The sequence below is a fragment of the Tinamus guttatus genome, unplaced genomic scaffold (assembly GCF_059628265.1).
Source record: "Tinamus guttatus ecotype Peru unplaced genomic scaffold, ASM5962826v1 Tinamus_guttatus_pri_ptg000198l, whole genome shotgun sequence".
Lineage (NCBI taxonomy): Eukaryota > Metazoa > Chordata > Aves > Tinamiformes > Tinamidae > Tinamus > Tinamus guttatus.
The window spans coordinates 978,377-993,967 of NW_028288732.1; positions in this window are offsets into that span (position 1 = coordinate 978,377).

The window sequence follows — 15,591 nt, forward strand, 5'->3', positions numbered from 1 at the left end:
CTGATGGGAACGGCTTTCAGTGCACCTCTTGTGGAGGTAATGAAACAATCTTCTTATTCACTTGGTCCCTCTGAGCCGGTGACACACAACAAAAAACCCAGGGCCCTGATTAATGGCCGCTAATTAGCAATGTTAATGACCAGGTGTCCAAGAGCATGGCCAGCTCCTCTCAGCATGGAGTGATCCCTCAATGAGGGCCCTGCAAATCCATCCCCGCTGACCCTTCCCCTCAGCTGCCAGTAATGAAGCTGAGCTCTCTCATTACACCCAGGAGAGGCGCAGGGGGAGGCCTGCGCCTTGAGAGCCAAACCTCGTCCTGCAGCTCGAGCGGGCCTTCCCTTAATTAAGGGCAGCATTTTCTGGTTCCCCCCACCATTTCCCTCCACCAAGCTCTTAAAAAAAAAAAAAAAAGAAAAGAAAAAAAGAAAAAAAGAAACAGCCCTCCAAGGTAAGAGATTTGGGCAAAGGGAGGCACTTCAGGCATCTCTTTGCAGTGATCAAGATGCTTTTCGCCAGTGTGCTCAGGCAGCTCTTCCTTCCCTGCCCGCAGCTTTTGGTCATTCCAAGCTATACGGTTATGAAAAGAGGGGGAAAAGTGCCCGCCTCAGCAGACCCTCCCTGCTAGTGCTACCTGCCAGGTCTGATATTCAAGGGAAAAAGACCCCCTACAAAGAGCACAGGAGGCAGAGTGACAATTGCACGAGTGAAGCAAACAAACAAAGAAAAACCCCAATCATGCGCATCAACGAAAAATCTAACATGCACTTCCTACTAGTCCTATATGTTCTTCTGCATTTTGCGTGCATAAAAAGCGACCCTGTGGATCAAGTGCACTTTGGAAAGCCCCTTGGCTGCAGCATGGGCAGTACCGGGGCGCTGCAGCCACCCAAGGTTGCCTCCCTCCACCTGTGGCTGCGGGCGAGCGAGCTGGGCTGCCAGCTGCTGTGAGAACCTGTGGTCATCGTGACACAGGCCTGGGTCTGCCAGCACGGACTGTGCAGCACTACAATAGTTTGGAAGTTTTAGAAATCATTCTTTTTTTTCTTTTTTTTCAGTGTGATGGTGATTGAGGGAGGGGGAGTTATAGTTATAACTGTGTGCATGCACTGTGGAGATTAAAAAAAATAAGTCCACCTCTTCAAAGAGACAGATTTATTTTTTTAGCTCTGTTAATTTGGCAAATACAATACTTAAATACTGGCAGCTATACATGGGAGAGAAAATTCCACAGTGCACCTACCTACAGCCTGCAGATGACGGCTGCATCTCTTTTGCATTCAAAGTTTCTGGAAACTAAAAGTTAATTTTAGCAGCTCTGGCGACAGAAATATTCTTATTGGAAAGAGTATTTCTAAAAGTCCATCTTTTTTCAGTAGTGCACTGGAAACTTAGGGCACAAAAATAATATGTGCCTTGAGAGCAACTAGTTAAGGAACTGATGGGAGATAGAAAAGCTCTTACCTCTAGGCCGCATCTTGAGCTGCAAGTGGCAGAAAGTTAATACCGTAAGAATGCCATTTAGTTGCCACACTAAGATAAGAGAGAAGCCTCGTTCATACCTTAATGTGTTAGTGCCTTCGGAAACACATTGTCAGTGTTTGCAGAAGTAGCTGGACACCACACTGTACCAATTGTTTTCCTGGAAATCCCTAAAGGACTCATTTCTGTATCACTGTGAAACACTGTCTCCTCGCAAGTGACAATTATTCCTTGCTCTCTTGACTGTCTGGGAATTACAATCAGGGTTGTGACCAAAGAATACCTGGATGACAACGCATTTCTGTTTTTGTTGCGAATTTTAACAGTCCTAACAAAGAACCAAAATAGAGACGCAAATGGAGGAGGTGACACTCCACCATGAGCCCTGCCCTCCAGCAACCAAACTCGTGTGCATGAACAGTTAACTTAAAAATGTTGCTTTTGCCTCCTTAGAATATGTCACCAGCACCCAGCTTGCTTAGGAACAAACGTCCTAAGGGTTACTGGCTCACTTTTCTGTTGATTAAATGCTCTCCATGGGATCCCTGGGGTTTCTGAGAGAACACAGACTTGAAATGGGGCTACCTCCCCTTGCACACAGCAGGTTGTTCCATAAGGATTGCCCTGGCTCTTCCTGCTTCATCTGAAGCTGCTTTTAAAAGATGCTTTTGAATTTGACACAGATTTTCGATGAAGGTCTATAACCACTCCCAATCCAGAGGTGGGCATTGAGTGTCATTACAGACAAGCAAGTTTCAGGTCCCAGTTCTCCCAGTGACCTCTGGAGCAATTTTAGGTGAATTACTTATGGCCATCATTTGTTAATGATGCTGATGGAAAGATGATGTAGTGATGGGGAAACGATAAAAAAGAGTGTATAATGTATAAAGCTTTTTGAAAAAAAAATGGCCTCAATTGGACAAGGCTAAAAAACTTGTTGCTCTGTGCTTGAGCTCCCTATGTATAAAACAGGTGTAAAACCATTTCCTTTATTTTCCCTTAGTTAGCGAAACTGAAGCAAGGACTAGCCCTTCCCGTGCATTTCTGTGGCATCAAAATTCAATGGAAAAACAGTTGCAATTGAGGGCATTAGCTGCTATGACATTAAGATTAAGAACTCACTTTTCAAATGATAGTTCATTCACTTATTCTAACATTATTTCCAGCACTGTGCTGTTTACAAAGGCATGGGTAAACAGAAAGCAACTCCTGCAAACTGGGAGAGCTTTTGTAACTCCATCCTATGCATCTAATTGATCAGCTGTGCCAAAAAGAACAAAAGTCTTTCTATAGCTATAGTTATTCTATTACAGGTTATGCAGCTAAGGTTACAGTGAGGGCCAGACACACATTTTCAGATAAACCTACTTCACTGAGAAATGCACACTCGGGATGATCAAAAAGATTCTGTGAATGGATATAGAGTTGATATTTTTAGCTAGAAGATTCTGAACATGTTTTCTTTCTAAATTTGCTTCTGTTTAACTAAAAAGTTTTAGAAAGCATGAAAATGAAAGATTTTAAGGTGTTTAATTAAACAAAGTTTTGGATACTTTCTCCCCCACTCTCCCCAGGCCTTCATCTCCACTATTGCATACACAGTTCAACTGAACAACCGGTTACTTAAATGGCTTTACTAACAGCTCTTCTGCCTTCTGGGTATTTGTCCTTCTTTCAGGCATGGCTATAATACTTTTTAAATGTATCTTTAAAATATTTAGTTCCTTCCTCTACAGCATGGATGAAGTCCCCGCTTAAATGAAACAACAGATATTCTGGTTGCTCATAATGTAAGTTCATTTATGACAAGAATAAGACTCAAGCCTAAATTCTTACCTTCTTCTCCAAACTTTGACAGTCCTTTGGAAGTACCTTCTGATTCAGTGTCCTATAAGGAAGGAAGATTACATTTATACAGGTTAAAAACTTCCCCCAAAAGAACACTACTGTGGTATCTAGCAAAAGAGTGCTGTAAACACAGAGTTTGGGCCTGAATATGTTAATTCCTGAGTTTATCTTTTGGCTCATCCGACAATTTACTTTGTGTCTACAATTTATCAAAATTTTATGAAGGTTTTTTCTCACTGCTTTTTCTACTCACTTTCTGTTACCATCCTCTGCCTCAGATTCAAAAGGAACATGTTACTATTTTTCAAAAGGATAACACGAAGCCTAATTTGTTAATGTTCTCAAAGCAATTTGCAATGATTGGTTTGTAGGTGTGCTGAGCGCAATGTATTATTAATACACTAAATGGATAAAAATAACAGCTACGGAAAGAATTATGTGAATCTTGGTAAGAGGCAACTGGTAATGAAGCAAGAACTTTGCCCGTTATTTATAAAACTGAGCTCCATAGGCAAATTAAAACCGGGGGCTCTGTCCTCAGAGTTTTAGGCAATGCAGGCTACATAATTGATTTGAGAAGAGCTACTCCAGGCTACTGGGTAATTACAGAAGTATTCACTGCTCTGGCTCCCCCTCTCCTTGTCATGTTCTACCTCATTGCCCTTTATGCTAAAGCCTTTGTTGATGAGGGGCGGAAGCAGGGAGGACAAATAAAGCAATTAGCAGGTAGGGGGAATGCTACGACTGCCTAAGGACAACACACAGCCTCTATTGGGACATTTCCTAAGGAGAAGTCTAGAGCTTGGAAAGCGCTAATCCAGAAAAAAAATACAAGCAAAATTAAAAAACACCATTTCTCATAGGTATGTGGTATTCAAGAAGTCTTGGCAGGAGGGAAATGTTTTCAAATAATTTGCATCCAAGATGTGGTGATTTTGGTTTAAGCAACTGTATTTTTTTTTTAATTTTCCCACTTTTTTTTTTCTTTTTTGCAATCCAGAGTCTCATCACCTAAGCGTTTTTCTTTCATGTTTCAAAGGTGCATAGGCAGTAAGTAAACACTGACATTTTTAAGGGCTAAAATATCATTTTAGGTTGCTGCAGAGCCAGCCAGGAGAGGGAGCCAAGACCCTGGACAAGCCTTTCTTCCTGGCTTTCCAATATTCTGGAAGGAAGCTGAGCCATCTTGGCCATCTTCTCCACTGCAAAGGCAGGACATGAGCTGCCATTGACCACTCAGGAATAGACAAAAGTGACTGGGAGACAAAATAAGGCCTGATGTCCTTAAGCTGGAACACCAGCTGACTCACATATAGTGAGAGAGAGTGGAAAAGGAAGAAATTAAAGGAGGAATAATAGAAAATGAGCTAGAGTTGCTCACTTCTGATGCTTTCATTTGCTCATTCCCAACTACTTTAAGAGACTGTTATACTCTGTAGCCTCTTGTCCTCTCCCTATCTATCATTTTAATAGGAGACAGGGATGTTAAAAAACACAGGTTCAGATGCTACAGGCTGTGGTAGCCTGGGATGAGGTGTGAATCCCAACTTGGATCAGGACTGTGATGCTGAGCCCTGAAGCGCTTGGAAGCTGCTGCTGCTCCAGCAGCACCCGGCGCTTGGCTGAACTTTGGATCCCGATCTCCGGCAAAATGTCAGTTACCCTTCACCTCCACAACGGGCCAGGCCAAGGTACCTGGGACAGACAGGCCTCAACTTTGGGCAGGTGTGAGCTCAGGTTCAGATGTGACCTGAGATGCACTGGGGCATTTGTTTAAGTAAATGTTCTCTGCCTCCAGATGGTCAGTCCAAAACTATTGCAGGAATGTTGAGGATTCCTTCCTTTCTCCTGGTGAACAAGTTGTTCCTGACAGAGAGGTAATGCTTATTTTTTATTGCAAAAAGCCTGCATTGCCATCAGAAGATACCAGGGATGTGTATGCCCATGGGGACTATGCCCCTGCATGGTAGATAGCGAGTCACTGTCACTCTTAAGTAGAAAATTGTATTTGACTGACACTTGGTTGGATAGGGAAAAGAAATGCCTGTATATGATCATCTGAGTTTAGTGGGAAAGCAAGAAAAAAAGAGAACAGCAGAAGTGAAGGGAAAACAATATCACATTTTAATTTTTTACACGGAAAAACATGAGAAATTAAGAAGACAACAGCTATTTTTTTTCTCATTCAGGCCATTTATCACATTTTTCCAGCTGAAAAGATGGAAGAGGAGAAGCTTTGATGTTTTACATTCTTAATCTTCCATTTCTGTTTTTCAATGTGAAAAACTTTTTTTCTACAGCTTCTCTCTGCCCTTTCCTCTAGGGGGCAAAGGAAAAAAAAGAGATATTGAGAGACCAAGCTATAATGGAGAGTAATGTAACCTGCATTGAATATTTTGAAGGTTTCTTTTTATTTTTTCTTAAGTGAACTATTGTTTGCAGTAGGATTGTTTTTTGGTCAAACATTTTCACCGAATTTAATTAGTGATCTGTTACAATCATTTATTTTCCTCACCAGTATTTGCAGATTCAATATCACAAATGAATGTGTTGCTACTGGCTTCATCTTGTCTATATTATTTTGAACTCTTTTTTTTTCTTTCTCTCCCCACTGTGCAGGTAGCAGCTTCTCAGAAGTGCCTCCAAAATAAACCATAAGATGAATAGCCAAGAACTGATTTGAAAGCAAAAAGAACATTTCCTCTTTTCTTATCTCAAAGATCAAAGTATTCGGACTGGAAACAAATATACTACACTTTATTTTCCAAACCATTTTCTCTTTCTAAAGCTTAGCAGCATTTCTTCAGGCCTTTTACTCAAGGTATGATACAGCAGGTTTCTCAGGACTCCTCTACCAGGGAGTGAGGGGGCCCCTTGGAGATGGCTCAGAACAGCAGTCCCAAGATCAGATTGCCCAAATCCACGGAGAAAACTTCTCTCAATTCTCTCTACGGGGAAGCGGCTCAGAAGCAACTTAACATACAGGCCTGTAATTAAGGAGCGTTTATAGCCCTTGGGACAACTGCAGAGCAAGATCTAACTCCAGCAACATTGATACAATTTATGGAAGATAAAACAAAGGCACAGAGGGATGCAATTCTGCACAGAAACAGATGGACATCTGAACACAGTCCCCCGAAATCCCGGTTTCTCACATGGTGCTGCAGTTCAGGGATACCTAAATCTTGCTTTACTTGTTCATAAACAGAGGCAATTTGTTGCAGAACTGTAGTGATTCTTATGTTCCCAACAAGTGACAATAAAATGCAGAACTTGACCAAAAAGTGTTCCCAGCCCATGGTTGTACGATGCCACGCAGAGCATTAGCATGGATTCCCCCTAGCTCTCCTGTAAATCTTCATTAAAGTTGGGATGAGTTTCACATATGCTATTAAATGTTCAATTGCACTCTACAAGCAACAACAGAAGCAAATTGATAAAAATATGGTAGGAAACAATAGGCTATGAGCCAAGGAGACACTGAAATATGTTTGTTGAGAGAGCCTGGAGTGATTTGAATAATGAGCAAATTTGTAAAAATCAAAGTCTGTTTGTAGGTGAATAACAAACAGAAGGAAGGGCAGAATTGGTTGAATAAATTATTCATTATAAATGATTTAACAAGCACTGGTATCTATAAAGATAATGATTCTAATGTAAATAACAAGTCTTTAATATTTATGCAGCCTTAATAGACTGGAGAGCCTGAAGTGATAGGTAAAAATTAAAACAGCCACTAAGGGTTTTTTCTGTGGAAAGCAGGTTTCTCAAAATGTCACAAAAAAGAAGCAATAGCATATGTGGGACTCCGTCTGCTCTAGCACTGAGTTTGGGACTGATTGAGCACTTCTGATTCCCTGCAAAGCCGTGAAAGCAAAATCAGTGCCTGCTGAATTCCCTAGATATTACAGAGCGCTCCAGCAGTGACCAAACTGAAGATTTCACTTTCCTCTCTGCTTTGAGATAAGGATCTAGGTACCGACCTCGTGCAAGCACAGCAGTGAGCAGCGCAAGGAAATGAAAAGCCTCCTCCCCTGCGTGCGCGCAGGATGTGTGGGAAAAGGAGAAGGCAGCTACGGAGAGCCCTGTGCAATCACAGCTGCGCTGTTAATTGCTCTGGCCCGTGCACGGAGTCGCACCTTGTTGCTCCTCAGCAATAAGAAAAGGCCACCCAGCCCAGGAGTCTCCAGGAAGCGGCAAAAAGGCTTTTCATATTCGCTTGTGTTATTTTCCTATCACTGAAATGCCCATGTGTTATCAGAGGCATGACACTGTCCAGCCAGGATGACAGCAGTGCTGAAAGGCAGCGAGAAATCGTGTGACTGAGAAAGGATTTGGCTTCTGAAAATGCTTTTTTGTTAAATCTAGGTTACCGTGCAGGAAAAACCTTTGGTTCAGAGGAGCAAATTGAACCAGACGCTCTACCACACACTCAGCTGCTGCTCGTGGCAGCAGAAAGCCCTGCCGTGAGGGAAAATCAGACCTTTCCAGCAAATCTGCCTCATTCCTAGCTAGTACTCTGATTCTGAAGGAGTTTTCACATGCGCCTTTGGGAGACAGGGTTGCCATGTCCATTTTCCTTCTGTGTGGTCATGGCATTTTGAAAAAACTTACCGACTTGGAGGTCTGATTCGGTCAATTCCCTGGCGCTTCTAATCCAGATGCAAAACTGGCACGTAGCAAGTGTGACACTATATCGAATTGCACAGGGCCTGCAAAATATGGTGTTTTTTAGAAAAAAAATTAACTTGACCTGCAGGATATTAATATAGTGGCAACTATCCCTGCAGGATATAAAACTGGCACCAACTATAAGAGCTTCCATTAGTGCTGTAGGTTTCTAGCCCCAGTAATGGTCATTTCATCTGAACATGTGGAAATAAAAACAAACCATAATAGGACTTTAAAAGCATTCAGTGCATATTTGTCTATAAACACATCGTATAAATAAAAGCTCTTTTTGAAAAAAAAAAGTGTCAAATGAATCAATGTGTATTCTATTATGGAATAATAATATTCCATACCACATGTGTCGCTTAAACAAATATCTTTAACTGGTATAATAGTATTTTCCATTTGGTGGTACAGCTTATATTTTGATCTATTGATTAAGGACCTGCCCCCGAGGAAGTCAATGACAAGAATTTCCCAGGCTTTAAAGGCAGAAGGAAAATGTGTAAAGGATTTGGCTGCAAATGAGGAAACAAATGTATTTTTTACCCTTTCCCCTGGTGTTGGTGAATGCTGAATGCAAAGATGGTTGAAGACAGTGGAAAGGTTTACTCCTTACTTCAACTGCTTTGGATCAGGCCCTAAGCATGTATGTGTGAGATAAAATTTGGCTCTCTTGGAAACCACACCTCATACCTCCCACTGTGAATATGTCATCTTGCTATATGCTCATGCATGCCAAAGCTTTATCTCTTTTGAAATATTGCCCAGAACGAAGCCATGTTTACCTAAGTAATAGGGAGATTCACTTATATGCAATAATTTCTTCACGTAGAGGCTGTCTTTCGGCTGCTATGCTTTGGACTTTGTTCCTCATTTAGCTTCTATTTTTCTAACTTGATGATTTTATCCAGGCTTGACAACAGGGTTAGATTTTTTTTTTGTCCTTTTTTTGAAGTTACACACCTGGAATTAGCTTTTTCTGCCAAGAATTACAGTGCACCTGGAAGTACTAAATCATTTTTATCTGTTTTTTAGTGGCTTTGCACAATGGAAACGCATCTCTAAATCTTACTTACCTTTTACAAGACTAAATTGCAGCTCTAGACACGGCATTTTATGAGTATGTAGATACTGATATCATGAGATAATTGTGCCCTGATAGCGCCTCCCTCTACCAGTGCTAGAACTAGCCAGCTGAGAGCCTCCTCTCTGAGCTTCTTTCCTCTGCAATGGCTCTGCTTACCTACATAACATATGGAAATGTGAGCATGCACTTACAGCAGATTGTTTGCTATGTTTACACCAGTTCTAACACTAATCCACATTAATGTTTGATATTGCTCCCAAAGAGTTTAAATAGATGTCAGGCCCCAGATCCATTGCATAAGCGATAGGCATCGTATATACTTCAAATTGAAAGATGCTGAAACACTATGGTTTTCCTCTTTTTTTTAACACCATGCTTACTGACTGGATTAACCATGTTCAGTGTATGCAAAGCCTGGCTACTTTCACATTTTCTGTGATCAGGTTTAAGGGTCCTGTTTTCAAGGAAAACAAACCAATTCCACATCTCCTTAGGAGACCAGCTCCTTGCTTCTGCTCTCAGTTTCTTCCACATATTAAATATGTTTGCGGGTACCAGGCAGAAGAAGGTTCCATCAGGAAAAGCTGCAGGCTCACAAGGCTCCAGGCTCTGCGTAGGGCTGCTGGTCGGAGCCCAACTGCCCAGTGCAATATAGAGCTAGTTAGGGTGACCTGATGTTGCTGTAGAGATTGGTCTGGAGACCCTCACCCTTCAGAGAAGGAAGCTGGGCTGGCCCTCTGCAAGCCAGGTGTTCCCTCTCACTTCCCTTCCCCAATTAATTGAATTTAGTATGAAGCTGTTTCTTATGCAGATTACTTTAAAAATTACTATCTCGGGGGCTCTGCTCTGAGTTTACAGAGCTCTCCTCTCTTTCGGACCACCTCTGCTTGATGCATTTAGCACTAAAGCTCTCTGCATTTAGCATCGTTTCCCAGCACAAGAGGACCCTGGTCTTAGTGAACCCTTCCCAAAGTACAAGCAAGCAATAGCAACGACATCAAGCTACAATCATCGCCCGTCCAAATGAGCAGCACCGTCTGGGTGAGAGCACTTGGGGACGGCAGGGCACAAAGAGCAGAAGGCGGCTGTTGAGCCAGGCTTGCTACGCACAAAGCCAACCTGCTCCTTCAGGCTGCAGGGAACTAATTCTCACTTCAGGCAACCACAGGAAAAGTAAACAGAAGCTGTAGACGCAGCCGTATCTATTAAAATATAGCGCTGCTTAGTAACAAAAGCAATTGGAGTTCACAAGTTAATATATTTTGCAGGTAGGGCTAATTTTATGTTAAATCACTAAGCTGTGCTTTAACCTTAGCTAGGCTCATTATATCCTTTAAGTAGTTCAAATTTCCAGATAACCAGCAGCAGAACCAGGTAAGCAGGCAAAATTAGCGTGGCTGGGAAAAACTGTATCTGTCACACAGGTCTGGTTCCCACACACTCTGGTTACATCATTACTTAGTCTGTTAACTAGGAAACCAATTAGGCCAGAGAGCTACCATCAGGTGACCAAAACACGAAAAAGCACAAGAAATCCTACCCGAAAGATGGGATTTCAGCAGAGGCCCTCAGATAGCTGACTCCTCTTCTGCTGCACTGCAATTTTCGTATTTCGTTTCACCTCTGCTGAGCTCTGAAGTCCCACAGATTGATCGCTGAAGCAACCTTGTCCCCCCCCGCTCCCGCCTCTGCCACCAGGTGCATTGAGAAAATTATTTCCTGCATCAAAAATTACACAAAATTATGTAATAATTTCTCTCATTTATCCTGGACAATTTCCTGCTTCCCGCACACCTTTTAATTTTCAGGGTAAGCACAAGGCAATAGCTACAGAATGACTTCTATCCTCAGTTCTCCATGGGTAATACTACGCTCATCTGGAAGAAAAGGGGTGTGCAAGAGCTGCACACAGGTAAGGCTTTGGAGTACAAACACCTTCAACAACTAATATTTGTTTTACGCCAACGCTGGAGGCATTTCTCCGGCACGGAGGTGGTTTTACAAAGGCAGCCGCGCTCACCCGCCAACGAAAACCCTGCGTGGGCAGCGGAGGCAGCACCACCTCTGAGCACACATCAAAGCCGGGTCCTGCAAGCCTGTGTAAGAAGGGAGGAGGCACATACATCTAAATAAACACACCTAACCTCTGCACTGCATCATCTACCTGGATGTACTGTTATTGCATGTCTGAAAAAACACAGGAAATGAGTCGACTGGGTTGTGCAGCTCTATATATTTACCTCTACACGCATTATAGACACGTACGTGTGTGTATATATATACTTTGCATACAACAAATGATGCAGATTTTTTCAACCTTGCATGTGAAGGGGTATATTCCTGAATCTGGCACTGCCCAAAGAGTTCAGTGACTTTGCCAAGTCCTTGCTCATATCTATAGGAAACTTGTAATCATCCAATGCCTGCACTGCAGGCCAAGGGCATGAGCTTTCCCTGTGCTCTTGTTTGACTTCGCTGTTTTGTAGGACAATGAGAAGGGCGGAAAGAGTTGGTTAAAAACTCACTCCCAAAGCCTTGAGAAGAGACTCATGCAAGGTGAGGGCAAGCTGAGGGCACTGGGGTTCCTCTGCTTGAGGAACCTGTTTGAGGCCCATGCTTGGACACCAGCACTACTACAGTTTGCTCAGTAGCACAATACTATTGGGGTAAAGATCTTTCTTTTATTATTATTATTATTTTTATCTTGCTGTGTTCCCCTTCCTTTCTAGTTATTTTTCTTAATTTTCTTTTTGGTAAATGACCAGCAGGGAAATAAACTGTACAGAAATACTTTCCTTTGCGATGATTTTGCTGAGCAGATGATTCGATCCTGGTGCACAGAAGAGCAGTGCAGTCTCTGCCGGACGCCTGCCAACGGAGGGAACGAGGCTCCCGCATGTTTTCCAGCACAGGCACCTCATTATTAATTCATGCTCCAGGTCCTCTGTACATGCTGTTACTAATATTAGGTTTCGACAGAGTAATGAGCAACAGCAATAGACTGACTATCTTAATATATTTAAATGTTTGAAATATTGCATTTGAGCTTGGATTTTTAATTAGGGCTTGGCCAGGGTATTGACAGTCTTTCTACTGTTTTGCAGACAGCAAGTAAATAAGATAGGGATTGTTCCGAACTGAACACTGAAAGTCAGTCTGATTTGGGGTATGGATCTGAAACACAACACCAAACTCTTGAAGGCGTGAGGGAAGTCCTGTCCTAAGGGAAACTTTTGATACGGGTCTACAGCAAAAGTAAACAGCCTTGAGAGCAGCTCTCAATGGTACTCTCTGCAGAAAGCTGCCTATGGACAGTTTGATACTTGTAAGGATGCCACTGCTGTTAAATAAAGCAGATATGGCATAGTAGATGACAGAGAAAAGGGCTTGTTTTGGTATAATTCTATGCCATAATGATATATACAGTAGGGAAAAAAAAAAAAAAGGGGCAAGCTGTGGGTCTGAAAACCCTGCAGGGCTTCAAAGCTCTTTCTATGGCTGTGCTTCAGACAGGAGCATAGGTCAGCATCCCTTCCGTGGTTGGATATACATCTATTAAAGGGCTCATTTAAAATTTAAGCTGGGCGAAGGGCTAGAGCCATTTCTGTGTGAGCTGCTGTGCACGTTGCTGAATGTATTCCCTTTGAGAGGAGTTCGCAACGAAGAGTTCCGAGCTCTGGAACTCACTCCTCCCACTTGGTCTGTTGGAGCCTGAATACATTGACCTATGGGGCACATTGCAAAGCCTAACTATTTTCCCAGGATTTTTCTGAATGAATGACTTGAGTAGGTAGAGAGAAGACCATTTCATTTGTACAGTACATGGAGGGTTTTAATTAATAATGTTCCCATTTGAAGGTCTATTGTATTTTAAAAAGTGCTTTGTATGTATGCCTAGAGCATCGGATAACTGCGTTTTTCTTTCCAATTAAAAAACAAAAAACAAACCCTCACAACAATGTGCAATTGCTGCAATGTGGCACTGATCTTTTCATGATTCCTGTTTACAGGGTCTAGCAAAGTGCCTTTCCTCTGACCTGTGGCTTCTACAGGCCAGAGCCTAGAGAGCGCCCTACGAATGATGACAGGTCTCAGGAGATGAAGCTTTGCATCACATGGAGGGTTTGATACTTCCAACTATCAGGGAGATACTTCAACTACTCCCTGTAAAGGGAGTACAAGAGGATACTTCAAAGGGAGTACAGGGGGATAGTTCAAACTATCTCCCTGTAAAGTTGGGCATGTTCTCGTATGGCGAGTGACATTAAAGAAATGCCAAGGGACTTCAAGGAGTCTTTACCTTCCTGGATTTGGAATGCTTCTTGAGCGGATGGGTCTTTTCTTGGACATGTTGGGATTTCCTACTTTTAGAACAAGAGAATCAGTCTGGTGAGTCTTCTCATGACAGGAAGGTTTCTTTGTTTGAAACATAAGGTCCTGATGGAATAGATAGTGAAGTTGGGACTGGTCCCTAAGTTTGAGGTCTAAGTAAGCACTTTTTGGTGTTTTTTTCTTTTCTTTTTTTTTTTTTTTTTTTTTTTTGTAAAAACAGTTCTTGCTATAAAAGATGCTACGTTGTAATTCCACAGAACTGCGATATTCCCACAAAGTTGTGGGAAAGGCTTTGTCCCTTCTCTAAACATCACCTGAAAGATTACTGTTTTCACTTCAGCTTTCTATTTTAAAATTTCTTTGAATTTTGAAATTTATGAGCTATTTGAGTTGTTGAGCCCAGCCGCTGGCCTGTGGCTCTGACTCGTGGGAATGTTTCTGCATACCCAGCTCTCTTCCCCTGTGGCAGCAGTGGGCAGCTGGTCACACAGCAGGTGCTTCCAAAACAACCCAGTGCATCCTCGAGCGCCTGGTCCCCACCTGTCCCAGAAATGCTCGTGAAGAACAGGTCACCTTCAGCTGTGTATGCATTCGCAGAGCAGGCATGGGGCAGAGGGCATCATCCTATTAACACAGCCACTTAAGCCTCATTTTTCTGATTTTCATTTTGCTGAGTATTAAGCTATTTATTTACTTATTTAACTTCCAGCTGACCAAGTGATACATCTTTTGAGAAGATACATGAGGGCTTTACCAGCAAACCGGAACACTATTGCACAGCTTTCATTGCATTTAAGCTGTTTTCCTGATGAAGAGAGTTGTTGTGCAAAGACAAGCACCTAATGACTTTTCCTACACACTCTATTTGTCATTTTTGTTTTAGGTTTCTTTTTTCCTTTTTTTGTTGTTGCTGTTTACTTGGATCAGAGGAGAAAAGCATTACCCCATCTTAAAGCCGTAAAAAAATCATCTTGCCACCTCTGTTTTTCCATTCCTTTTTTCTGAATAGGAATGGAATAGCTACCAAAATTCATTTTTAATTAGACAATGCAATGTGCAGTCAAATTCTAGATAGCTATGTGGCCTTCCCTCGCATGATCAGGCAAGCAAGGAGCAAAGGAGCAGCAGAACTCAAACTTGTCTTTAGAAGCTGGATCTGAAATGACTTTGAGAAACATCATGGACAAGCACCACATTTTTCATTGTCTCTGAAAGTCCCATGAGAATCCTACACTTAAATCAAGTATTGTACAAGCTTCCTCACGTAGCCCTGCAAACGCACCACAACCCTGACCTGCAGTGCTCTTGTATGTCTGTCTCTCAAGGCAGGCTGCAAAGACTGTTCTGAAATGTAAGAGCTCAAATTTGTACAAATTCTTCCCTCACCCAAGGATGCAAAAAAAATCATTTACAAAGAGAGGGCTGGATTTAGCTTTAAGCCAGGCTAAGGCTCCAATTTCCAAAAGAAAAAGGCTGATGAGATGCACAACCCCACTGAGTAACTAATCTATTGCAGAGACAATGAACAGCATCTCATTCTACTTCTACATTTTTTAGATATATGACACAGTATTAAAGTCCTTGAATTTTTCATTACTTTTGCAGTCCATGGAATCCCAAGAATGTTTTGCTTGGGAAAACCCCATACTTTGCAGAATGAATTACTGCAAGTGCAAACACACACAAGACAGGAACATTTTTAGATCTGAAAGCGTCTTCTATATATAAATATAAACATGTTTAAAAAAAAAAAACCTGATTCACAACAAACTGCTCATAAGCAACTAAGAATTATATTCAAATAAACCAGGTACACAGACATATTTAAAATACCTAACAGTCCCTATAGTTGTTTAGATGTGCTTGCTACTTCCAGCAATGGGATGCCACCAAGCATATCTTACTGCAGTTCCCCTTCCCTTGAGGAGCTGCTTTTTAAGCTACTTAATCGAACAAATGTCATGGTAGAGGGTATTATTACAGTATTATTGATTCCATTTTGTAAATACAGATTTGCATGTAAAGCACAAGGGGTATGATAGGCAACTTCTCCTCTCTGATCACACTGAGTTTGGAGATATCTGTGAGTCAAACTTAGAAAAATTCTGGAGAGAAACAGGAGTCGCCGCTAACGCCAGAGTCTACAGCATCCAGACAACACCCGTGTTGTT